Source organism: Pleurodeles waltl, chromosome 5 (genome assembly GCF_031143425.1).
Source record: "Pleurodeles waltl isolate 20211129_DDA chromosome 5, aPleWal1.hap1.20221129, whole genome shotgun sequence".
NCBI classification, from domain to species: Eukaryota; Metazoa; Chordata; class Amphibia; order Caudata; family Salamandridae; genus Pleurodeles; species Pleurodeles waltl.
In genome coordinates, this window is record NC_090444.1 from 1,373,744,801 (window position 1) to 1,373,772,174 (window position 27,374).

Consider the following 27,374-nt stretch of genomic DNA (forward strand, 5'->3'; position numbering starts at 1 on the left):
TGACAGTGAGGATGAAAAAGATGAGGATGAAGACAATACAACATCAGTTATCCGTTAGTACTTCCAATGACACACAGGTGAGACAGTGCAACTGCACATTTCTATGACTATTCGTGTACACTGTGTGGCTGTAGCGTGTTGGCATTAACTTCCTTTTATCTCTACTTACTGTCACCTATGGCTTGTCATTTTACAAATGTTGGTGATATAACAACTGTGTACTGATGTACTGACTACAGCCAGCTACAGGTCATTATTTCTATGCTCTCACAGTGTACAGTTAATTTGCAATGGATGTGACAGTTTCCATAACACACACATTTTCAACACATAAAATACTAGTAGTCGAGTTGTGTTAAAGGGTGTTTATTGTAGTGCTAAGAAATTGAGGTAAAAGTGCAATAGAATGGGGTGATGATGGAGGAAGGTCCAGGGCATTGTTCCAGTCTGTTTGTAGCACAGGTGCAGTGTCCATGGGGCCATTGGAAGGGGAGCAACAGCAGTTCAAAGTGGACAAGGTGACTGGGTAGGACACAAGGGGGGCAATCGGGAGAGTCTCATTTCCTGGCGGGGGTCTTAGCAAGTGTCTCTGGCTTCTGTCTGTGTCGCAGGGAACGTTTGCAGGGTGGTTCACCTTCTGCAGGGGGAGGGATGCTGCTGGCCTGTGGGTCCTGTGGTGGGGCCTACTGCCCATTAGCAGAAGCGGAAGTGGAGGGCTGGTCAATGAACTTGCTAGTGTGCCTGTTGGCCTGTGCACCTGTCCTCTCAATGGTGTGCCCACTGACCCCAGGTCCCTGATTGTCCTGGGGGCGAGGTATAGCCTGGGGTCCCTGTAAAGGTGGGCACACTGCTGATTGACGTGTCCTGAGGACAGGGGTGTGGGTACACTGGGTGGGTGCTGTGGTGTGGGATACTGAAGGGGGGGGGCTCTGTGGTGGTCTGTGAGTGGGCTTGGGTGACCGGCTGTCCAGTGATCCCTGATGGGCCAGGTAGGTCATCCAGATCCTGTTGGGGGACTGGACAGTCGTGGCACCTTCTCTCCACTGACATTGGCTGTGGTACCTGTGGGGATGTAAGTGATGTATTATGCTTCATGTGTATGGCATATTGTACATCCCTAGCTTCCCCTCTATCGTTGGTGTTGCCCTGCCACCTTTTGCTTGTGTATGGTGATGTATTGTGTGATTGTTAGTTTCCCTATGCTGTGCATGCTTTTGTGATGGGTGTCCATGAAGGGCTGGGAGGGCTGTCCATGCGTTGGTATCACATGCAGGGCTTGGCATTGGGGTTAGTCATATGTGTAGGTACAGTACGTGGGATGGGGTGGAGTGATGGGAGTGAGGGTGAGGGGAAGTGATGGCTGCAGGTATGTGAGGTGATAAGTAGTAAATGTAGGCTTACCAGTGTCCAGTCCTCCAGCTACTCCAGTGAGTCTCTCAGGATTCAGTAATGCAAAGACTTGCCCCTCCCATGCTGTGAGCTGTGGGGGAGGAGGTGGGGGTCCACCGCCAGTCCTCTGTATGGCAAGCTGGTGCCTTGCTGCTATGGAACGTACCTTCCCCCGTAGGTCGTTCCACCTCTTCCTGATGTCGTCCCTTGTTCTTGGATGCTGTCCCACGGCGTTGACCCTGTCCATGATTCTCCGCCATAGCTCCATCTTCCTTGCAATGGATATCTGCTGTACCTGTGCTCAAAGAGCTGTGGCTCTACCCTGACAATTTCCTCCCCCATGACCCTTAACTCCTCATCATTGAAACAGGGGTGCCTTTGTGGGGAGATGGGTGTTTTGTGGTGTGTGTTGGTGAGAGTGTGTTGAGTAAGGTGGTGGGGTGTGTGATGCAGGGTGCGTGAGGGATGTATGGGTGTAAGTGTTGTGTGTCTAGTTGTCACAGTGGTCTTGGTGTCAGTCTGGTGGCAATGATTTGTATTTGTAAAGGGCTGTGGGTAATGTGTGTGTGTGTTTTATAGTGCTGTGGGTGTGTGGGTGTGGTGTGTGCATGAGTGTCAGGTGTGTATCTTTAGTATTGGCCAATGTGGTGTTGTTTTGTATGTGGGTGTCCATTCTGAGCGCGGCGGTATGTACCGCCAATGGTTTACCGCCGTTGAATGTCTGCCGTGGTGAGTCGTGGGTCATAATGTGATGGGCATTGTTTTGTTGGCGTAACGGTATGGGTGTTGGTACCACCATTTTAGCACTGACCTGGGCTGGCGGATTTGTGAATGTGGCTGTATTCTGTTGGGTTGGTGTATGTGTGTCATAATATGGCGAACGGATATTCGCCACCAAGGCAGCACGCACAGGAGTCCCACAGCATGGGGACAAAAAGATGCACATGGAGGCCCGCGCCGCCGGAGAACCACTCAGGAAACTGTGCGTCGCAGGATGGAGTGCTGGGGGCCTAAGCTGTGCTGTGCACAAAGAACTTCTTAGAAGGTCACGCACAAGTTTTGGCAACTGCAAGTCACGTGGTGCAAGAGGGTACTGTCTTGCGTGGGGAGGCAAGTTCTTACCTCCACCAGAATTGGACAGCTGGACGTTGGGGTTGCCGGATTCACTTTGGTTCACCACCTGTGTCACTGGATCCACGCCTGTTATCTGGAGAGGGGACTCAAGCCACCAGTCGGCGATGCAGAGAGGACTCTGTCACTCCACGGGAGATTCCTTCAGTTCTTCTGGTGCAGGCTGAAGACATGCAGTCCTTGGAGGATGCACCACCTGGAAACTGTTGCAGTTGCTGGCAGGAACTGAAGATACAATGTTGCAGAAGTCATCCTAGCTTCTTTGTTGCAGTTTTGTAGAGTTCCTGGAGCAGTCAGAAGTTGATCCGTCGGTAGAAGATGAAGTAAAGGCTGCAGAGGATTCCTGCTGGAGTCTTGCAATCCAAATCTGAAGAAACACCCAGAGGAGAGACCTTAAATAGCCCTGAGAGGCGGATTGGTCACCTAACCAGGTAAGCACCTATCAGGAGGGGTATCTGACATCACCTGCTGGCATTGGCCACTCAGATGCTCCCAGAGTTCCCTGTCCATCCTGAAAATAAGATGGCAGAACCCAGGGACACTCTGGAGGAGCTCTGAGCACCACCTATGGGGTGGTGCTGTACATGGGAGTGGTCACTACCCTTTCCTATGTCCAGTTTTGTGCCAGAGCAGGGGCTGAACCGGTGTAGACTGGATTATGCAAGGAGGGTCCATCTGTGCCCTTCAAGGATTTTCCAGAGGCACTAGGAGGATACCCCACCATGCCTGTACAACCTATTTACAAAGGGAGAGGGTGTAACATCCCTCTACTAAAGGAAATGCATTGTTCTGCCTTCCTGGGATTGAGCTGTTCAAGCCCCAAGAGGGCAGAAGCCTGTCTGTGAGGGGGCAGCAGCTGGGGCTGCAGTGGAATCCTCAGAAGGCTGGTATGGCAGTACTGGGGGGCCATGGTGGAGCCCCCCGAGTGTCGTAGGTGGACTCTTGCTCTAGGCAAGACTGCTGGGTAAGGATGACAGTACTTATGTTTGTAGGAGACAATGCCTGTACTACAAGAAGCCACAACTGTCATCCCAACCCTCCCAGCTCATAAGGAGCCCCTCACCAAAAACCCAGACAGTAAATGGTGATTTGTGGCAACCTTTATGCATGGACTCAAGAGTGTGATATCTCAGGGAGTGTCGTGGTTAAACTGAGATTACCCCTTTCTCACATTAACAACATGTCTCAATCAAACACAGGCAATTAAGAAGATGCAGTAAAGTTTCAATAGGTTTTATTTAGCAAAACTGTAATCTGCGATAAACTGTATGGGCTGCAATGATTAGGATAATGAACAGTGCAAGAAACAGAATGGTAAAGACATAAGTCATTATTACAAAGACCCCACCATCTTGCAATAATATGAAATGACATGAAGTGTGAAATATGTCCTAATACCCTAATGTCATGTACCCAATCTCTAACCTAGAAGAGAGCTAGGCATGTTAAACCTAATCTGCCAATGCCAATGCCATGTCCATGAGAAGAGTCCCCTAACCCTTGTTACTTTGGAATGATGTCTCTAACTCAGACTCCGTAGGGACACTAAGGCCCTCATTACACCCTCCTCCGCCCACCAAGGTTGAACCGCCGAGCGGTTGCCTATGCAGCTGCAATCCTGCCGGCCCGTTACAACATTACAACATCCCCGCTGGGCCAGCGGGGATTTCGGCCGTAACATTGTAGCCGGCTCCTGATGGACCCGGCGGTATTGCGGCCGTGCGACGGGTGCAGCTGCACCCGTTGTGCTTTTCACTGTCTGCTATGCAGACAGTGAAAAGCAGGATGGGGCTGTGCCTGGGGGCCCCTGCACTGCCCATGCCAAGTGCATGGGCAGTGCAGTGGCCCCCAGGGGCCCCGCGACTCCTCTTCCTGCCAGTTTTTTCATGGCGGTGTCTACCGCCATGGACAGGCTGGCAGGAAGGGAAGTCATAATCCCCAGGACAACGCTGCAAGCAGCGCTGCCCTGGCAGATTAAAACCACAGAGACAACGATGGCGGGAAACCACCGGTCCCGGCGGTGTGACCGCGGTGCTACCACCACAGTCAAAATATGGCGATTTGTACCGCCAGCCTGTTGGCGGTATGATCGCCAAAACAACCCTGAGGGCCTAAGACTGGGTCCGCATCAAAACGGCATACCTAAAGTGAACATCTACAGTTTGTTTATCTTTCTCGCTTGATTTTGACGCCTTAACGAAGTGGCACTGATAACGCAAACTAAAACATGGGCCTAACTAAAAACAAGGCAGCCTTCTTAAAAGATTTAATTAAATAAATGTGTTAAAGCAGAGCAAGCTAAGTAGGGTAAAAGTCACTAGGTGACGGGGGCACAAGTCTGCAAGACAAAGGCTGAGCTAACTCTTGTAACCCATTAAAACAAACCAGGATTCACTACACCCTCCCCATTGCCGTAACAAGTATGACACCACAACTTCATGCTACCTAAGGTAAACAAATCCAAGTGCTAAAAAATGCTCTGAACTAAAAGCTAAAAGTATAAATAAACTAGATTAAAAAATCACATTTAAAAACGTGTAAAATCAAATAGCTAAAGAACATACGAAGAGATATAGGCCCTCATTACAACATTGGCGGTAAATCCTGCTTTGCCGCCGTGCGGAAGACTGCCAACACACAGCCGCGGAATTCCGCTACAGCTATTATGACCCACAGCTCGGAATCCGCCAAAATCCAGACACCCACACAAGTCCGCCACACCAAAGGTCAGTGATAAACTGGCGATAACAAAACCTCCACCGTCACGCCAACAGGAATACGACCACACTATCGCGACCCACGAATCCACGCAGCAGTCTTTCAACTGCGGTAAACCATTGGCGGTACACACCGCTGCGCTCAAAATACACACACATTTACAAAACACAACCACATTGGACAATTCGAAATACACACACCTGATACACATACACACACCACTCCTACACACCCAATACAATATAAAACACACACTCACATTACCCACAAACCCTTACAACGAAAAATTTGGAAGAAGCAGAGAGACAGAAAAGCAAAGACCACACCAGCATACAGAGGCACACAACACCATCACTCATACACATCCACGCACAAAACACCACACACCCCAAAACATCACCCCACACATCACAACAGACACCACCTCACACATCACCCACACCACCCCATGGCACCGCAAAGACACCCCAGGTTTTCTGAGGAGGAGCTCAGGGTCATGGTGGAGGAAATCATCTGGGTAGAGCCACAGCTATTCGGATCACAGGTGCAGAACACCTCCATAGCTAGGAAGATGGAGCTATGGTGCAGAATTGTGGACAGGGTCAACGCAGTGGGGCAGCATCCACGAACACGGGATGACATCAGGAAGAGGTGGAACAACCTAAGGGGGAAGGTGCGTTCTGTGGTCTCAAGACACCACATTGCAGTTCAGAGGACTGGCGGAGGACCCCCACCTCCTCACCCACAACTAACAACATGGGAGGAGCAGGTCTTGGCTATACTGCATCCTGAGGGCCTCGCAGGAGTAGCTGGAGGAATGGACTCTGGTAAGTCAAATCTTTAACTACCATATCCCCCACCCTACCTGCATGTTATCACATAACCCCACCCTCGCCCTCACCCCCATCACTCCAATTCCTCACATATGTCCCATTATCACAAACCACACATCCCAACACCAAGCCCTGCATGCAACAACAAAGCATGGACACCCATCACTAAAGCATGTCCACTACAGATACACACACAGACCCCAAAACAATTATCACACAAGGTCCTACACAAGAATGTAAGCACTGGGGTACAGGGTCACCGACCCATTGCACACCATGGCACACACAGATGCAATAATCATGCCTTTACACCCCTCCAGGACCCCTACCCAACGTCCCCGGACAGGAGGTTCCAGACATGTCCACACCCCCACAGAAGAGGCCGACAGTGATGACAGCAGCTCTGTCCAACTCGATTTAGATGACCAGCCCGGCCCATCTGGGACCTCAGGACAGTCGGTTCTCCTGACACAGTCACAAGCCACCACAGAGCCTCCCCCCTCAGGAAACACCAGCACAGCACCCACCCAGTGGGCCCATACCTCTGTCCCCAGGACACTTCAAGCAGCAGTGTGTCCACCACTACAGGGACCCCAGGCAAACCCACAACCCCAAGAACAGCAGGGGCCTGGGGGCAGTGGCAGTGGGCACACGGTTCAGGGGACAGAGGCCCAAGAAGATAGGGGAACTGGGAGGTCTGCTGTGGGACAGGGGGAGGACAGGCCCAGGGAACCCACTCTCCATGAGGCCCTCTCCAACATCATGGGAGCGTACCATAATTCCCAGGAGACAATGGCAACAGTACTGGCCAAGTTTCAGGAGACCCAGCGGTTGCAGGAGGAACAGTATTTGGGGTTCAGGGAGGAACTCAGTTCCATCAACAGCATGCAGGGCACCATTGTAGGGGTGCTGAAGGACCTTGTGAACACCAGGAGGGACACTGTGGCACAACAAGGGGTCCCTGACACTAGCCTGGACAATGAACTGCCCAGCACCTCCGCCGGCGCTAGTGGACAGAAGGCACCGCCACAGGACCACGACACCAGCACCCCACCCCCTGCAGATGGAGAACCACCCCGCAAGCGGTGCCTGAGATCCAGGACAAAAAAACAGAGAACAATGCCAAGACCCCGCCAAGAAATGAGACCACCCTGAATGTCATCCTTCTGTCCCACCTTGTCACCCTGTCCATTGTTAAACTGCCATTGCTCCACTTCCTATGCCCCTTTGGACAATGCACCTGTGAGACAAATAACTGGACTCTGCCATGGACATTCCTCCACCATCACCCCTGACCATTTTACAACCCCCTCCACCATTTAGCACTTAAATAAACACCCTTGAATCACAAAACAATCTGGAGTCAGTCTGTGCTTTCACAAATGTGTATTTGCAATAATTGAGGGAAATAGCAATGTCCATTGTATTGTCAACATACCTATGTCACACAGCTCTAGTCCATGAGGTAACATAGCAGAGGTCACACAGTGGGACCCACATCTGTGAAATGAAAAGGCAAAGTGACAATTCAGGGTCCATACACTGGGTGGAAGTGACAGACAGATGATAGGTCTAACAATTTTATCAGATGTAGGAGGCAGTGATGTCTTCTTACCTGTGTCTCACTGGAAGTATTGTTGGATCACGTTGTTTCTGTTGTCTATGTCCTCTTCTTCTGCCTCCTCTTCTTCACTGACCACAGGCTCCACAGCTTCCACAAGACCTCCTTCTGGACCATCCTCCTGCAGAAAAGGCACCAAATTTGTGCAGCATACAGCAGGCCACGATGATCTGGCACACCTTCTTTGGTGAGTAGCATAGGGAACCACCTGTCATATTGAGGCACCAGAACCTGGCCTTCAGGATGCCGAAGGTCCTTTCTATCACTCTCCTTGTTTGTCCATGTGCCTCATTGTAGCGTTCCTCTGCCCTTGTCCTGGGATTTCTCACTGGGGTCAGTAGCCATGACAGGTTGAGGTAGCCAGAGTCACCTGCAAATGTCGAGGGAAATCTGTTAGACACACACTAACCCTTAGAGACAACCTCAGACCCAGACAACTATTCACAGGGTATAGGGTCCTTGTCCTCACCTATTAGCCACACACAGTGCCTCTGGAGTTACCACATCACATAAGGGATGCTGCTATTCCTCAGAATGTAAGTGTCATGCACTGAGCCAGGAAACTTGGCGTTCACATGGGAGATGTACTGGTCGGTCAAAGAGACCATCTGCACATTCATTGAATGGTAGCTCTTCCTGTTTCTGTACACTTGTTCACTCCTGCAGGGGAGTACCAAGGCCACATGTGTCCCATCAATGGCACCTATGATGTTTGGGATATGACCCAGGGCATAGAAGTCACCTTTCACTGTAGGCAAATCTTCCACCTGAGGGAACACAATGTAGCTGCGCATGTGTTTCAGCAGGGCAGACAACACTCTGGACAACACGTTTGAGAACATAGGCTGGGACATCCCTGATGCGATGGCCACTGTTGTTTGAAAAGACCCACTTGCCAGGAAATGGAGTACTGACAGGACCTGCACTAGAGGGGGGATTCCTGTGGGATGGCGGATAGCTGACATCAGGTCTGGCTCCAACTGGGCACACAGTTCCTGGATTGTGGCAAGATCAAGTCTGTAGGTGACTATTACATGTCTCTCTTCCATTGTCGACAGGTCCACCAGCGGTCTGTACACCAGAGGATGCCGCCATCTCCTCACCTGCCCCAGCAGACATGCCCTATGGACGAGAACAGCGAGCACAGAGTCAGCCAACACTGAGGTAGTAAAAATACAATTTAATTGCACACATTTGTCAGTCCGCTATGTGCCTGTCTCTGTGTGTATGCAAGGCCTAGATGTGTGTGACGCATTTAAAATAAGTGCCATGTGGCCCCCTGAAATGGCAGCTGCCTGACCTGTAATGTGGGACAAGGGGAAATGAGGTAACTGCAGGCATTGTACACTGTCGTGGCGCAATCCTGCATTGGTTAACATTGGGCCCTATGGGTCCCAGGAGCCAATGATGATGTACGCCGGTGGTGTCGGTACGCACTGCCGCAGACGTGACCGCCATTTTCTGTCTGTTCACTCACTTGATACCTGATCTTCGACAGGAAAGGACCTACACTGCAAGTGCTGCTGTGACCTCAGTCTGGAAGCAACAATGGCTTATGTGTCTGGGGAAAGGGCCCCTGCCTTCACATCGGAGGAGTTGGAGAAACTAGTGGATGGGATCTTTCCCCAGTACACGCTACTCTACGGTCCTCCAGACAAACAGGTGAGTACACTGTGAGCATGCTGTATGGGCAATGCCTGTTTGGAGTGGTGTGGATGGAAGATACGGGGGTTGAGGCCTGCATGATCGGACGATGAGTGTATGTGTGTCAGGGCAAGGGTGGGAACGTGGGCCTATGACTGTGACGGTCCGGACGGTTAAAGTTTTTCCTTTTCCCCTGTACTATTCCTCTAAGTCCGCGCCCACCAGAAGAAGGATATTAGGCGTGCCATCGCCAAGGATGTCCGGACCCTGGGGGTCTACCACAGATGGAGCACCCACTGCCGTAAAAGATGGGAGGACATTCGCCGCTGGAGCAAGAAGACGGCGGAGGCCCAGCTGGGGATGGCCTCCCAACGTGGGAGGGGTGCCCGTCGCACCATGACCCCCCTGATGTTCTGGATCCTGGCGGTGGCGTATCCGGTGTTGGATGGGTGCTTGAGGGCATCAAAGCAGCCAATAGGGGGTAAGTACCGTCACATCCATCTGACTCTGCGTGCATTATGAGGTGTCTGGGTGGGGGAGGTGGGCAGTGGGTTACCCTAGGCCAGGGCGAGCTTTGTAGGCAAGGACCCTTTGTGAGGCAGGCTAAGTGGCACCCCACCAGTGGTAAGAGCCATCAACACCTAGTCAGACTCCTGTGACTTCCAGGTGTGCAGCAATCGGGCATAGGCCATGTACCCCATGTCCCTGTGATTAATTAGGGAACTCTAAGTGCATGACGTAGTGCAGAGGGCTGCTGTGTCTGTAGTGTCCGCCAACGGTAGCGGTATTGCATGCACTGAACATGTCTTTCTTCTTTCTCCCCCCCTTTTTTGTGATCTCCCTGTTCTTGTGTGTATTAGCGTCATCAGGCGGAGGAGCTGTGCCACCGGAGCTGGAGGGAGCTGCATCCCACATGGCCCTGGAGGGTGAGACAACGGAGTCAGAAGTCACCAGTGGGACGGAGGGCGAGGGGAGCTCCACGGCGGGGACAGGAGCAGAGACCAGAGACCAGCGACACCGACTCCTCTGAAGGGAGCTCCCTTGCGGTGGTGAGCCCCTCTGTGCCCACCGCATCTACAGGTACAGCCGCCACCCCCCCTATCAGCACCGCCCTCCCAGCATCTCCTCAGCGTGTGTCTGTGGCCACTCACCCAGGAGGGTGGGCATCTCCTTCGCCCCAGGTACCTCAGGCCCTGCCCCAGTCAGCCCTGCTGCCCTCAGTGAGGAGGCTTTTGACCTCCTGAGATCCCTCACTGTTGGGCAGTCTACCATTCTGAATGCCATCCAGGGTGTAGACAGGCAGTTGCAACAGACAAATGCATACCTGGAGGGCATTCATTCTGGCCAGGCAGCCCAACAGAGAGCATTTCAGGCTCTGGCCTCAGCACTGATGGCAGCCATTGTCCCTGTGTCCAGCCTCCCCCCTCCAACTTCCTCCACCCAGACCCAATCCCCAGTACCTCAGCCTATCCCAAGCACACCATCAGACCAGCAGGCACACACCTCCACACACAAAGGTGGCTCTGGCAAACATAAGCACCACACATCCCACAAGCACTCACACAAGCATCATCCCCATGCAGACACACCAACATCCACTGCCTCCACTGTGTCCCCCTCCTCCACGTCTCCCTCCTCCCTCCCTGTCACGTCTCCACTCACACCTGCATGCACTACATCTTCAGCCACTACCTCCATCACCAGCACGCCCATCACCACACACTGCTCACGTGCACTCACCACCCACACTACCATTGACACATTTCCTGTGTCCTCTACCAGTGTGTCTGTGAGCCCTCCTCCCAAAGTACACAAACGCAGTCACACACCCACCCAACAGCCATCCACCTCACAACAGCCTCCAGCCCATGCACCTTCACCCAAAGTCAGCAAACGAACACCTCCTACAACCACTACCTCTTCCTCCACTCCCAAATCCCCTCCATCTACCCGTCCCAGTGTGTCTAAAAAACGTTTCCTCTTAAATGCTGACCTCTTCCCTACACCTCCCCCCGTCCGTCCCCTTGGGCCCGCCTTTCCAGGTCCCAACCCAGCACCTCAGCCACCACATCACCGGGCACAGTGGTGCCAGCAATACCCGGATTTTGGAGTGCGCCAAGCAACAGGGCTGCCAGTGTCCCAAGGAGCGAGGGCAAGGACATTCCCTCACCTCCAAAACAGAAAATGTTGCCCACATCCCAGCGGGAGAAGGCCAAAACACCTGCCACCAAGGGCTCAGGCAAGACAATTGTGGGAAGTGACAAGACAGCTTCGCCACCATCCAAGGTGGTAAAGGGCCTGAAGAAGAAAGGCAAGTCAGCGTCACCGCCAACCTGCACGGCGGACAAGACCACCACTGGCACTGCCACATGCACCGCCGCCATGGACACCGCCGCCAGCAGCCAAGATACTGAGCCCTTCACCAGCACCTCAGACACTGTGCCCTTCAGCAGCACCGCAGTCAATGAGCCCACCACCAGCACCGCTGCTACTGACACCACCGTCAGCACTGCGGTCAGTGAGCCTGCCACCAGCACCGCCGCCACTGACACCACCGCCAGCACCGCGGTCAGTGAGCCAGCCACCAGCACGGCAGTCAGTGAGCCAGCCACCAGCATGGCAGTCAGTGAGCCAGCCACCAGCACGGCAGTCAGAGAGCCAGCCACCAGCACGGCAGTCAGTGAGCCAGCCACCAGCACAGCAGTCAGTGAGGCTGCCACCAGCACCGCCACCACAATGACCGCTGCAAGCACTGCCGCTAATGACACCGCCACCAGCCCCGCCAGAAGACCCGCGACAACCTGAGCCAGTGGCACCACCACAGACATGGCTGCCATCCCCAGTGGTCATCCGTACGTGGCTGGTGGTCAGTTCCAGGGGCCTGGGCAGCTTCCATGTTGCCCCACCGTCAGTGGACTGTCACATCCACCACCTCAGTCCTTGGCAGGATGAAGCACTCTGGGCACAAAGCCCCCTCCAGAATCAGTGGAGAAAGGCATCCACTACCTCAGTCCTTGGCAGGATGAAGCACTCTGGGCACAAAGCCCCCTCCAGAACCAGTGGAGAAAGGCATCCACTACCTCAGTCCTTGGCAGGATGAAGCACTCTGGGCACAATGCCCCCTCCAGAACCAGTGGAGACTGTTATCCACTTGAGAGACGGTGGCTTTGCACTCCCCAGGATAAATCAGTGGGAAAACCACCCGCTGGAGAGACTTGAGAGACTGTGGCTTTGCACTCCCCAGGATAAAGCAGTGGGCAAACCACCCACTGGAGAGACTTGAGAGACTGTGGCTTTGCACTCCCCAGGATGCAACAGAGGGCAAACCACCCACTGGAGAAACTTGAGAGACTGTGGCTTTGCACTCCCAGGATAAAGCAGTGGGCAAACCACCCACTGGAGAGACTTGAGAGACTGTGGCTTTGCACTCCCCAGGATACATCAATGGGCATGGAGCCCCCTAGTGGAGCTGGCGTCATGCACTCATCCGGCTGAGGTGCCCCCCTTCCCTTCCCCCTGAGGTGCCTGTTTTATTTCGATCTGATGCCCCTGCAGTGTTCTCTCCGTTTCGATCGGGTATCTTGTGTGGGCCTCGCCCATGCATTTTGGGCCCAGTGGTCCACGGACTATATAGGTGCAGTACCTGGACTTGAATTCATGGTGTACATATTTGTTTATAGTGTATGTAAATTTTGGACTAATGGATGTTTATTGATTACAACAGTTACAATCAATTCATTTTGTCCTTGCGTTCTTCCAGGGGGGGTTGGAGGGTGTAAATGTAATGATTCAGCATGTATTGGTGTGTGTGTTGTTGTGGGTGAGGGTGGGGGTTGGGGTGTTGCCTGTTGCGTGTGTTTGTCACTCTTTTTTCCTTCCCCCCTCCCCTGTGTTGTAGGTGCAGTACTCACCTTGGTCGTCGTCACCGTCAGTCGTGCTCCTGGTAGAGGAGCAGGAAAACTATCACAGGGAGTATTTGGAGTTCAGGCTCCATGGCGTCCTGGTTCCTCGCGGGTTGTGTAGAGGTGAGTGTTTCCCCTTCCAAGTCCTGTTTCCGCCGTGTTTTTGTTCACGTTGAATCCGCCCCGATAAAGGTGGTGGATTGGCCTGTCATAATAGTGTGGGCAGTACATTGTCTTCCGCCTGTCTGTTGGCGGTGACCGCCATGCTGTTTGTTTGTACTGCTGTGGCGGTCGGAGTGTTAAAGTGGCTGTCTATGTTGGCGGTTTCCACCATGGTCATGATTCAATTGTTTTTACCGCCGGCCTGTTGGTGGTTTTACTGCTGCTTTACCACCGACCGCCAGGGTTGTAATGAGGGCCATAATGTCGACCATGACAAGCCCATCAGGCCAAAGTGTGGGCAATAAATGTATACTTTGAATCTGGTGTAATAAGCCAATCATCAAATTGTTTAACAATAGTCATGATCTTGAAGAGCATCTTCGAAGCCATCGAATGGGAAGGACCTCAGGAAAGAGGCCACATCGTTAGATCGATCACAGGATGGGCAGATGGATCCATGGAGCAGTAGTGCGTAGTAGTTTCTTGTGCAGGTCCACCTGCAGTAGTGGCATCCTCCATAGTGCAAAGAGCCAACTTGTTCAGCAAGGAAGGCTCGTAAGTGGCCTCGCGAATCAACCTTAGTCTCAAGGGGCACGACCGTGAATGAACCCTCAGGGGGGACATCAGCAGTTCTTGGTCCACAGGAGGCACTGGCATAACAGCAAGACATACTGTAGGCAAGTGTTCGAAGAGGCACCATACGCAGTGAAAGACTGGTTGCATGCACCATAGGAGTGGTCGGAATTACAATGACCAATCACGCTCCAATTCCTCCAGCAAGGAAGCATCGAAGACCTGAACCATGCGTTCACGGCACAGTTGAGCTGGTGGCAGCGGCTCCATTGCTTTGTGTAGCTGGAAAGACACAACCACTGCGGATCAGAAGAAATAGCAGCAGTATTCCGCCAATCAATGCCAATATGATAGGAAAGATGCCAAAAACACTTGAAAAGAGTGAATGGATGGGCGATGGGATGACTCCGAAGACAGTCTGGAAGATGGACACAAATCCAGACCCAACAGCCTTAACCTGTTCTGTGCCCAGGACGTAATGGTTACGTCCTGAGGCACAGTGCTGCTGTGCCCAGGACGTAACCATTACGTCCTGGTCACAGAGCCCAGATGGAGCGCTAGCACTCCCTCTGTGGGGTTCCCCCCCACCCCCCCAAGTCAGGGATGGAAGGGGAAGCCCTTCCCCTTCCACCCCCGATCCCCCCAACCCCCCCTGTGACGTCAGCGCGCGAGCGCGTGCTGATTAGTCACAGGGTCTCCCCCATCGCGCTGGAAGCTCTGCTATCAGCGCGACTGAAAGAGAAATGCAAAGCATTTCTCTTTCAATCCCATGGGGGAGGCCCGGAGGGGCTTCAAAGAGAAGGAAATGTATTTCCTTCCCTTTGAAACCCCACTAGACACCAGGGATTTTTTTTTTTTTGAAAGTGACAAAATGGAGCGACCCCTTGGGCAAGGGTCGCTTCCAGGGGGGGCATTTATTTGGGAAGGCCTTTTCTGCCCCCCCTGGGGGCAGAAACCTCTAGGCACCAGGGATCATTTTTTTTTTTTTTTTTTTCTTTTTGTTATGTTTTCTTTTTTTTTAGGTGGGGAGCGACCCTTTAGGCAAGGGTCACTCCCCTAGGGGGCAAATAATTTTTAGGCCATTTCTGCCCCCCTTGGGGGCAGATTGACCTATTTTGATGAGGCCAATCTGCCCCCAAGGGGGGCAGAAACCATTAGACACCAGGGAGTTTTTTTTTGTGCGTGAATTTCACGCAAGGGGAGCGACCCCTTAGGCAAGGGTCGCTCCCTGGAGGGGGGGGGAATTATTTTAGGCCATTTCTGCCCCCGTGGGGGGTAGATCAGCCTATTTTGATTAGGCTGATCTGCCCCCAAGGGGGGCAGAAACCACTAGGCACCAGAGATTTTTAGTTTTTTGTTTGTTTTACAGATGGGGAGCAACCCCTTGGACAAGGGTCGCTCCCCTGGAGGGGCAAATTGTATTTAGGCCATTTTTGCCCGCTTTGGGGGCAGATCGGCCGATTTTAGGTCAATCTGCCCCCAAGGGGGGCAGAAACCACTAGGCACCAGGGATGTTTTTTTTTGCGCCGTCACGCAAGGGGAGCGACCTTGTAAGCAAGGGTCGCTCCCCGGGGGGGGGCAAATTTATTTTAGGCCATTTCTGCCCCCCGGGGGCAGATCGGCCTATTGGTATTAGGCCGATCTGCCCTCAGGGGGGGCAGAAACCTCTAGGTGCCAGGGCAAATAGTTTTTTTGTGGGTTTTTTTTTGTTTGTTTTTTTAGAGATGGGGAGCGACCCATTAGGCAAGGGTCGCTCCCCTGGGGGGCAAATTGTATTTAGACCATTTCTGCCCCCCTTGGAGGCAGATTGGTCCATTTTAGGTCAATCTGCCCCCAAGCGGGCAGAAACCACTAGGCACCGGGGATTTGTTTTTTGGCGCCAATGTCACGCAGGGGGAGCGACCCCGTAGGCAAGGGTCGGTCCCGGGAGGGGGTGGGGATTGGGGGGGCAAATTTATTTGGGCCATTTCTGCCCCCCCTGGGGGCAGAAACCTCTAGGAGCCAGGGCAATTTTTTTTTGTGTGGTTTTTTTTTGTTTGTTTGTTTTTTTAGAGATGGGGAGCGACCCATCAGGCAAGGGTCGCTCCCCTGGGGGGCGAATTGTATTTAGACCATTTCTGCCCCCCTTGGGATTTTAGGTCAATCTGCCCCCAAGGGGGCAGAAACCACTAGGCACCGGGGATTTGTTTTTTGGCGCCAATGTCACGCAGGGGGAGCGACCCCGTAGGCAAGGGTCGCTCCCGGGGGGGGTTGAGGGTTGGGGGGGCAAATTTATTTTACAGCATTTCTGCCCCCCCTGGGGCCGGCTGAGCTAGAGGCCAAAATCCACAGGTAGGCACTTTGCAAAAAACACCTCTGTTTTCTGTGAAAAAATATGTTGTGTCCACGTTGTGTTTTGGGCCATTTCCTTTTGTGGGCGCTAGGCCTACACACACAAGTGAGGTATCATTTTTATCGGGAGACTTGGGGGAACGCTGGGTGGAAGGAAATTTGTGGCTCCTCTCAGATTCCAGAACTTTCTGCCACAGAAATGTGAGGAACATGTGTTTTTTTAGCCAAATTTTGAGGTTTGCAAAGGATTCTGGGTAACAGAACCTGGTCCGAGCCCCACAAGTCACCCCATCTTGGATTCCCCTAGGTCTCTAGTTTTCAGAAATGCACAGGTTTGGTACGTTTCCCTAAGTGCCGGCTGAGCTAGAGGCCAAAATCTACAGGTAGGCCCTTTGCAAAAAACACCTGTTTTCTTTAAAAAAAATTGGATGTGTCCACGTTGCGCTTTGGGGCATTTCCTGTCGCGGGCACTAGGCCTACCCACACAAGTGAGGTATCATTTTTATCGGGAGACTTGGGGGAACGCTGGGTGGAAGGAAATTTGTGGCTCCTCTCAGATTCCAGAACTTTCTGCCACAGAAATGTGAGGAACATGTGTTTTTTTAGCCAAATTTTGAGGTTTGCAAAGGATTCTGGGTAACAGAACCTGGTCCGAGCCCCACAAGTCACCCCATCTTGGATTCCCCTAGGTCTCTAGTTTTCAGAAATGCACAGGTTTGGTAGGTTTCCCTAGGTGCCGGCTGAGCTAGAGGCCAAAATCTACAGGTAGGCACTTTGCAAAAAACACCTCTGTTTTCTTTAAAAAAATTGGATGTGTCCACGTTGCGCTTTGGGGCATTTCCTGTCGCGGGCGCTAGGCCTACCCACACAAGTGAGGTACCATTTGTATCGGGAGACTTGGGGGAACATAGATTAGCAAAACAAGTGTTATTGCCCCTTGTCTTTCTCTACATTTTTTCCTTCCAAATATAGGAGAGTGTGTAAAAAAGACATCTATTTGAGAAATGCCCTGTAATTCACATGCTAGTATGGTCACCCCGGAATTCAGAGATGTGCAAATAACCACTGCTCCTCAACACCTTATCTTGTGCCCTTTTTGGAAATACAAAGGTTTTCTTGATAGCTATTTTTTACTCTTTATATTTCAGCAAATGAATTGCTGTATACCAGGTATAGAATGAAAACGCACTGCAGGGTGCAGCTCATTTATTGGCTCTGGGTACTTCGGGTTCTTGATGAACCTACAAGCCCTATATATCCCCGCAACCAGAGGAGTCCAGCAGACGTAACGGTATATTGCTTTCGATAATCTGATATAGCAGGGAAAAGTTACAGAGTAAAATTGATGTTTTTTTCACCTCAATTTCATTATTTTTCTTTTTCAGTTGTTATTTTCTGTAGGAAACCGTTGTAGGATCTACACAAATGACCCCTTGCTGAATTCAGAATTGTGTCTACTTTTCAGAAATGTTTAGGTGTCTGGGATCCAGCATTGGTTTCATGCCCATTTCTGTCACTGACTGGAAGGAGGCTGAAAGCACAAAAAATTGCAAAAATGGGGTATGTCCCAGTAAAATGCCAAAATTGTGTTGAAAAATTGGGTTTTCTGATTCAAGTCTGCCTGTTCCTGAAAGCTGGGAAGCTGCTGAGTTTAGCACCGCAAACCCTTTGTTGATGCCATTTTCAGGGGAAAAACCACAAGCCTTCTTCTGCAGCCACTTTTTCCAATTTTTTTGCTGGAGCAAGAAGACGGCGGAGGCCCAGCTGGGGATGGCCTCCCAACGTGGGAGGGGTGCCCGTCGCACCATGACCCCCCTGATGTTCTGGATCCTGGCGGTGGCGTATCCGGTGTTGGATGGGTGCTTGAGGGCATCAAAGCAGCCAATAGGGGGTAAGTACCATCACATCCATCTGACTCTGCGTGCATTATGAGGTGTCTGGGTGGGGGAGGTGGGCAGTGGGTTACCCTAGGCCAGGGCGAGCTTTGTAGGCAAGGACCCTTTGTGAGGCAGGCTAAGTGGCACCCCACCAGTGGTAAGAGCCATCAACACCTAGTCAGACTCCTGTGACTTCCAGGTGTGCAGCAATCGGGCATAGGCCATGTACCCCATGTCCCTGTGATTAATTAGGGAACTCTAAGTGCATGACGTAGTGCAGAGGGCTGCTGTGTCTGTAGTGTCCGCCAACGGTAGCGGTATTGCATGCACTGAACATGTCTTTCTTCTTTCTCCCCCCCCTTTTTGTGATCTCCCTGTTCTTGTGTGTATTAGCGTCATCAGGCGGAGGAGCTGTGCCACCGGAGCTGGAGGGAGCTGCATCCCACATTGCCCTGGAGGGTGAGACAACGGAGTCAGAAGTCACCAGTGGGACGGAGGGCGAGGGGAGCTCCACGGCGGGGACAGGAGCAGAGACCAGAGACCAGCGACACCGACTCCTCTGATGGGAGCTCCCTTGCGGTGGTGAGCCCCTCTGTGCCCACCGCATCTACAGGTACAGCCGCCACCCCCCCTATCAGCACCGCCCTCCCAGCAGCTCCTCAGCGTGTGTCTGTGGCCACTCACCCAGGAGGGTGGGCATCTCCTTCGCCCCAGGTACCTCAGGCCCTGCCCCAGTCAGCCCTGCTGCCCTCAGTGAGGAGGCTATTGACCTCCTGAGATCCCTCACTGTTGGGCAGTCTACCATTCTGAATGGCATCCAGGGTGTAGACAGGCAGTTGCAACAGACAAATGCATACCTGGAGGGCATTCATTCTGGCCAGGCAGCCCAACAGAGAGCATTTCAGGCTCTGGCCTCAGCACTGATGGCAGCCATTGTCCCTGTGTCCAGCCTCCCCCCTCCAACTTCCTCCACCCAGACCCAATCCCCAGTACCTCAGCCTATCCCAAGCACACCATCAGACCAGCAGGCACACACCTCCACACACAAAGGTGGCTCTGGCAAACATAAGCACCACACATCCCACAAGCACTCACACAAGCATCATCCCCATGCAGACACACCAACATCCACTGCCTCCACTGTGTCCCCCTCCTCCCTCCCTGTCACGTCTCCACTCACACCTGCATGCACTACATCTTCAGCCACTACCTCCATCACCAGCACGCCCATCACCACACACTGCTCACGTGCACTCACCACCCACACTACCATTGACACATTTCCTGTGTCCTCTACCAGTGTGTCTGTGAGCCCTCCTCCCAAAGTACACAAACGCAGTCACACACCCACCCAACAGCCATCCACCTCACAACAGCCTCCAGCCCATGCACCTTCACCCAAAGTCAGCAAACGAACACCTCCTACAACCACTACCTCTTCCTCCACTCCCAAACCCCCTCCATCTACCCGTCCCAGTGTGTCTAAAAAACTTTTCCTCTTAAATGCTGACCTCTTCCCTACACCTCCCCCCCCGTCCGTCCCTTAGGGCCCGCCTTTCCAGGTCCCAACCCAGCACCTCAGCCACCACATCACCGGGCACAGTGGTGCCAGCAATACCCGGATTTTGGAGTGCGCCAAGCAACAGGGCTGCCAGTGTCCCAAGGAGCGAGGCCAAGGACATTCCCTCACCTCCAAAACAGAAAATGTTGCCCACATCCCAGCGGGAGAAGGCCAAAACACCTGCCACCAAGGGCTCAGGCAAGACAATTGTGGGAAGTGACAAGACAGCTTCGCCACCATCCAAGGTGGTGAAGGGCCTGAAGAAGAAAGGCAAGTCAGCGTCACCGCCAACCTGCACGGCGGACAAGACCAGCACTGGCACTGCCACATGCACCGCCGCCATGGACACCGCCGCCAGCAGCCAAGATACTGAGCCCTTCACCAGCACCTCAGACACTGTGCCCTTCAGCAGCACTGCAGTCAATGAGCCCACCACCAGCACCGCTGCTACTGACACCACCGCCAGCACTGCGGTCAGTGAGCCTGCCACCAGCACCGCCGCCACTGACACCACCGCCAGCACCGCGGTCAGTGAGCCAGCCACCAGCACGGCAGTCAGTGAGCCAGCCACCAGCATGGCAGTCAGTGAGCCAGCCACCAGCACGGCAGTCAGAGAGCCAGCCACCAGCACGGCAGTCAGTGAGCCAGCCACCAGCACAGCAGTCAGTGAGGCTGCCACCAGCACCGCCACCACAATGACCGCTGCAAGCACTGCCGCTAATGACACCGCCACCAGCCCCGCCAGAAGACCCGCGACAACCTGAGCCAGTGGCACCACCACAGACATGGCTGCCATCCCCAGTGGTCATCCGTACGTGGCTGGTGGTCAGTTCCAGGGGCCTGGGCAGCTTCCATGTTGCCCCACCGTCAGTGGACTGTCACATCCACCACCTCAGTCCTTGGCAGGATGAAGCACTCTGGGCACAAAGCCCCCTCCAGAATCAGTGGAGAAAGGCATCCACTACCTCAGTCCTTGGCAGGATGAAGCACTCTGGGCACAAAGCCCCCTCCAGAACCAGTGGAGAAAGGCATCCACTACCTCAGTCCTTGGCAGGATGAAGCACTCTGGGCACAATGCCCCCTCCAGAACCAGTGGAGACTGTTATCCACTTGAGAGACGGTGGCTTTGCACTCCCCAGGATAAATCAGTGGGAAAACCACCCGCTGGAGAGACTTGAGAGACTGTGGCTTTGCACTCCCCAGGATAAAGCAGTGGGCAAACCACCCACTGGAGAGACTTGAGAGACTGTGGCTTTGCACTCCCCAGGATGCAACAGAGGGCAAACCACCCACTGGAGAAACTTGAGAGACTGTGGCTTTGCACTCCCCAGGATAAAGCAGTGGGCAAACCACCCACTGGAGAGACTTGAGAGACTGTGGCTTTGCACTCCCCAGGATACATCAATGGGCATGGAGCCCCCTAGTGGAGCTGGCGTCGTGCACTCATCCGGCTGAGGTGCCCCCCTTCCCTTCCCCCTGAGGTGCCTGTTTTATTTCGATCTGATGCCCCTGCAGTGTTCTCTCCGTTTCGATCGGGTATCTTGTGTGGGCCTCGCCCATGCATTTTGGGCCCAGTGGTCCACGGACTATATAGGTGCAGTACCTGGACTTGAATTCATGGTGTACATATTTGTTTATAGTGTATGTAAATTTTGGACTAATGGATGTTTATTGATTACAACAGTTACAATCAATTCATTTTGTCCTTGCGTTCTTCCAGGGGGGGTTGGAGGGTGTAAATGTAATGATTCAGCATGTATTGGTGTGTGTGTTGTTGTGGGTGAGGGTGGGGGTTGGGGTGTTGCCTGTTGCGTGTGTGTGTCACTCTTTTTTCCTTCCCCCCTCCCCTGTGTTGTAGGTGCAGTACACACCTTGGTCGTCGTCGCCGTCAGTCGTGCTCCTGGTAGAGGAGCAGGAAAACTATCACAGGGAGTATTTGGAGTTCAGGCTCCATGGCGTCCTGGTTCCTCGCGGGTTGTGTAGGGGTGAGTGTTTCCCCTTCCAAGTCCTGTTTCCGCCGTGTTTTTGTTCACGTTGAATCCGCCCCGGAAAAGGTGGTGGATTGGCCTGTCATAATAGTGTGGGCAGTACATTGTCTTCCGCCTGTCTGTTGGCGGTGACCGCCATGCTGTTTGTTTGTACTGCTGTGGCGGTCGGAGTGTTAAAGTGGCTGTCTATGTTGGCGGTTTCCACCATGGTCATGATTCAATTGTTTTTACCGCCGGCCTGTTGGTGGTTTTACTGCCGCTTTACCACCGACCGCCAGGGTTGTAATGAGGGCCATAATGTCGACCATGACAAGCCCATCAGGCCAAAGTGTGGGCAATAAATGTATACTTTGAATCTGGTGTAATAAGCCAATCATCAAATTGTTTAACAATAGTCATGATCTTGAAGAGCATCTTCGAAGCCATCGAATGGGAAGGACCTCAGGAAAGAGGCCACATCGTTAGATCGATCACAGGATGGGCAGATGGATCCATGGAGCAGTAGTGCGTAGTAGTTTCTTGTGCAGGTCCACCTGCAGTAGTGGCATCCTCCATAGTGCAAAGAGCCAACTTGTTCAGCAAGGAAGGCTCGTAAGTGGCCTCGCGAATCAACCTTAGTCTCAAGGGGCACGACCGTGAATGAACCCTCAGGGGGGACATCAGCAGTTCTTGGTCCACAGGAGGCACTGGCGTAACAGCAAGACATACTGTAGGCAAGTGTTCGAAGAGGCACCATACGCAGTGAAAGACTGGTTGCATGCACCATAGGAGTGGTCGGAATTACAATGACCAATCACGCTCCAATTCCTCCAGCAAGGAAGCATCGAAGACCTGAACCATGCGTTCACGGCACAGTTGAGCTGGTGGCAGCGGCTCCATTGCTTTGCGTAGCTGGAAAGACACAACCACTGCGGATCAGAAGAAATAGCAGCAGTATTCCGCCAATCAATGCCAATATGATAGGAAAGATGCCAAAAACACTTGAAAAGAGTGAATGGATGTGCGATGGGATGACTCCGAAGACAGTCTGGAAGATGGACACAAATCCAGACCCAACAGCCTTAACCTGTTCTGTGCCCAGGACGTAATGGTTACGTCCTGAGGCACAGTGCTGCTGTGCCCAGGACGTAACCATTACGTCCTGGTCACAGAGCCCAGATGGAGCGCTAGCACTCCCTCTGTGGGGTTCCCCCCCACCCCCCCCAAGTCAGGGATGGAAGGGGAAGCCCTTCCCCTTCCACCCCCGATCCCCCCAACCCCCCCTGTGACGTCAGCGCGCGAGCGCGTGCTGATTAGTCACAGGGTCTCCCCCATCGCGCTGGAAGCTCTGCTATCAGCGCGACTGAAAGAGAAATGCAAAGCATTTCTCTTTCAATCCCATGGGGGAGGCCCGGAGGGGCTTCAAAGAGAAGGAAATGTATTTCCTTCCCTTTGAAACCCCACTAGACACCAGGGATTTTTTTTTTTTTTTAAAGTGACAAAATGGAGCGACCCCTTGGGCAAGGGTCGCTTCCAGGGGGGGCATTTATTTGGGAAGGCCTTTTCTGCCCCCCCTGGGGGCAGATCGGCCTATTATTAGGCCGATATGCCCCCAGGTGGGGCAGAAACCTCTAGGCACCAGGGATCATTTTTTTTTTTTTTTTTTTCCCTTTTTGTTATGTTTTCTTTTTTTTTAGGTGGGGAGCGACCCTTTAGGCAAGGGTCACTCCCCTAGGGGGCAAATCATTTTTAGGCCATTTCTGCCCCCCTTGGGGGCAGAGTGACCTATTTTGATGAGGCCAATCTGCCCCCAAGGGGGGCAGAAACCATTAGACACCAGGGAGTTTTTTTTTTGTGCGTGAATTTCACGCAAGGGGAGCGACCCCTTAGGCAAGGGTTGCTCCCTGGAGGGGGGGGGGAATTATTTTAGGCCATTTCTGCCCCCGTGGGGGGTAGATCAGCCTATTTTGATTAGGCTGATCTGCCCCCAAGGGGGGGCAGAAACCACTAGGCACCAGAGATTTTTAGTTTTTTGTTTGTTTTACAGATGGGGAGCAACCCCTTGGACAAGTGTCGCTCCCCTGGAGGGGCAAATTGTATTTAGGCCATTTTTGCCCGCTTTGGGGGCAGATCGGCCGATTTTAGGTCAATCTGCCCCCAAGGGGGGCAGAAACCACTAGGCACCAGGGCTGTTTTTTTTTGCGCCGTCACGCAATGGGAGCGACCTTGTAAGCAAGGGTCGCTCCCCGGGGGGGGGCACATTTATTTTAGGCCATTTCTGCCCCCCGGGGGCAGATCGGCCTATTGGTATTAGGCTGATCTGCCCTCAGGGGGGGGCAGAAACCTCTAGGTGCCAGGGCAAATAGTTTTTTTGTGGGTTTTTTTTTGTTTGTTTTTTTAGAGATGGGGAGCGACCCTTTAGGCAAGGGTCGCTCCCCTGGGGGGCAAATTGTATTTAGACCATTTCTGCCCCCCTTGGAGGCAGATTGGTAGATTTTAGGTCAATCTGCCCCCAAGCGGGCAGAAACCACTAGGCACCGGGGATTTGTTTTTTGGCGCCAATGTCACGCAGGGGGAGCGACCCCGTAGGCAAGGGTCGGTCCCGGGAGGGGGTGGGGATTGGGGGGGCAAATTTATTTGGCCCATTTCTGCCCCCCCTGGGGGCAGAAACCTCTAGGAGCCAGGGCAAAATTTTTTTGTGTGTTTTTGTTTTGTTTGTTTGTTTTTTTAGAGATGGGGAGCGACCCATCAGGCAAGGGTCGCTCCCCTGGGGGGCAAATTGTATTTAGACCATTTCTGCCCCCCTTGGGATTTTAGGTCAATCTGCCCCCAAGGGGGCAGAAACCACTAGGCACCGGGGATTTGTTTTTTGGCGCCAATGTCACGCAGGGGGAGCGACCCCGTAGGCAAGGGTCGCTCCCGGGGGGGGGGGTTGAGGGTTGGGGGGGCAAATTTATTTTACGGCATTTCTGCCCCCCCTGGGGCCGGCTGAGCTAGAGGCCAAAATCCACAGGTAGGCACTTTGCAAAAAACACCTCTGTTTTCTGTGAAAAAATATGTTGTGTCCACGTTGTGTTTTGGGCCATTTCCTTTTGTGGGCGCTAGGCCTACCCACACAAGTGAGGTATCATTTTTATCGGGAGACTTGGGGGAACGCTGGGTGGATGGAAATTTGTGGCTCCTCTCAGATTCCAGAACTTTCTGCCACAGAAATGTGAGGAACATGTGTTTTTTTAGCAAAATTTTGAGGTTTGCAAAGGATTCTGGGTAACAGAACCTGGTCCGAGCCCCACAAGTCACCCCATCTTGGATTCCCCTAGGTCTCTAGTTTTCAGAAATGCACAGGTTTGGTACGTTTCCCTAAGTGCCGGCTGAGCTAGAGGCCAAAATCTACAGGTAGGCACTTTGCAAAAAACACCTGTTTTCTTTCAAAAAAATTGGATGTGTCCACGTTGCGCTTTGGGGCATTTCCTGTCGCGGGCACTAGGCCTACCCACACAAGTGAGGTATCATTTTTATCGGGAGACTTGGGGGAACGCTGGGTGGAAGGACATTTGTGGCTCCTCTCAGATTCCAGAACTTTCTGCCACAGAAATGTGAGGAACATGTGTTTTTTTAGCCAAATTTTGAGGTTTGCAAAGGATTCTGGGTAACAGAACCTGGTCCGAGCCCCACAAGTCACCCCATCTTGGATTCCCCTAGGTCTCTAGTTTTCAGAAATGCCCAGGTTTGGTAGGTTTCCCTAGGTGCCGGCTGAGCTAGAGGCCAAAATCTACAGGTAGGCACTTTGCAAAAAACACCTCTGTTTTCTTTAAAAAAATTGGATGTGTCCACGTTGCGCTTTGGGGCATTTCCTGTCGCGGGCGCTAGGCCTACCCACACAAGTGAGGTACCATTTGTATCGGGAGACTTGGGGGAACATAGATTAGCAAAACAAGTGTTATTGCCCCTTGTCTTTCTCTACATTTTTTCCTTCCAAATATAGGAGAGTGTGTAAAAAAGACATCTATTTGAGAAATGCCCTATAATTCACATGCTAGTATGGTCACCCCGGAATTCAGAGATGTGCAAATAACCACTGCTCCTCAACACCTTATCTTGTGCCCTTTTTGGAAATACAAAGGTTTTCTTGATAGCTATTTTTTACTCTTTATATTTCAGCAAATGAATTGCTGTATACCAGGTATAGAATGAAAACGCACTGCAGGGTGCAGCTCATTTATTGGCTCTGGGTACTTCGGGTTCTTGATGAACCTACAAGCCCTATATATCCCCGCAACCAGAGGAGTCCAGCAGACGTAACGGTATATTGCTTTCGATAATCTGATATAGCAGGGAAAAGTTACAGAGTAAAATTGGTGTTTTTTTCACCTCAATTTCATTATTTTTCTTTTTCAGTTGTTATTTTCTGTAGGAAACCGTTGTAGGATCTACACAAATGACCCCTTGCTGAATTCAGAATTGTGTCTACTTTTCAGAAATGTTTAGGTGTCTGGGATCCAGCATTGGTTTCATGCCCATTTCTGTCACTGACTGGAAGGAGGCTGAAAGCACAAAAAATTGCAAAAATGGGGTATGTCCCAGTAAAATGCCAAAATTGTGTTGAAAAATTGGGTTTTCTGATTCAAGTCTGCCTGTTCCTGAAAGCTGGGAAGCTGCTGAGTTTAGCACCGCAAACCCTTTGTTGATGCCATTTTCAGGGGAAAAACCACAAGCCTTCTTCTGCAGCCACTTTTTCCAATTTTTTTGAAAAAAACAAACTTTTCACTGTATTTTGGCTAATTTCTTGGCCTCCTTCAGGGGAACCCACAAAGTCTGGGTACCTCTAGAATCCCTAGGATGTTGGAAAAAAAGGACGCAAATTTGGCTTGGTTAGCTTATGTGGACAAAAAGTTATGAGGGCCTAAGCGCGAACTGCCCCAAATAGGCAAAAAAAGGCCTGGCACAGGAGGGGGGAAAAGGCCTGGCAGCGAAGGGGTTAAAGAAGTGAACAATCCCCATAGTGCTTGAGACATTGAAAATTCTGGATACCAGCTCTCCAAAGTGCTTTGGGAAGTTGGTATTTAATAGGGATTGTATCTCGGCTGATGACCTTGCTATCTGGAGAGCAGACGTCTCTCTATTTGATGTCAACGCAACTTGTTTTTGAAACAGTAGCATCTTTAATCTCCTCAGCTTGTCAAAATTTACATTAACGGTATCAATGTGAGGCCACATTTCTGATAGTTTTGTCTCTCATGTGGGGGGGAATAAAACTTGTCCACAACACGTAATGACCTTAGAGTCTGAAATTGCGTAGGCAATTCCTGGTTGCATACCGCAACAGCTTCGGTCGCTCAACACCACATAACTTCCATTCGAAAGTACATGAAATGCTGGTCGAATCAAAGGGACGGGAGTACCATTCAGAAAACAGGCCAAGTTCGAGACCCCCGCATTACAAAGGTCGTGAAGGGAAACCTGCTTGCAGATCATTGAATGACTAACAGTAGTCTTACATTCGCTTCTGCTAAGAAAGACCTCTGTTTTGCCGTTCAGACATTTATAGTCAAAAGGCAATTCCCACTCTTCTTTAATATAGTTATCACCTAGTTGCTCGTACCTGCCCATGGCAAGATGTTTCAGGCATTCCAAAAAACAAAAAGTGGAAATGGGCAGATTAATA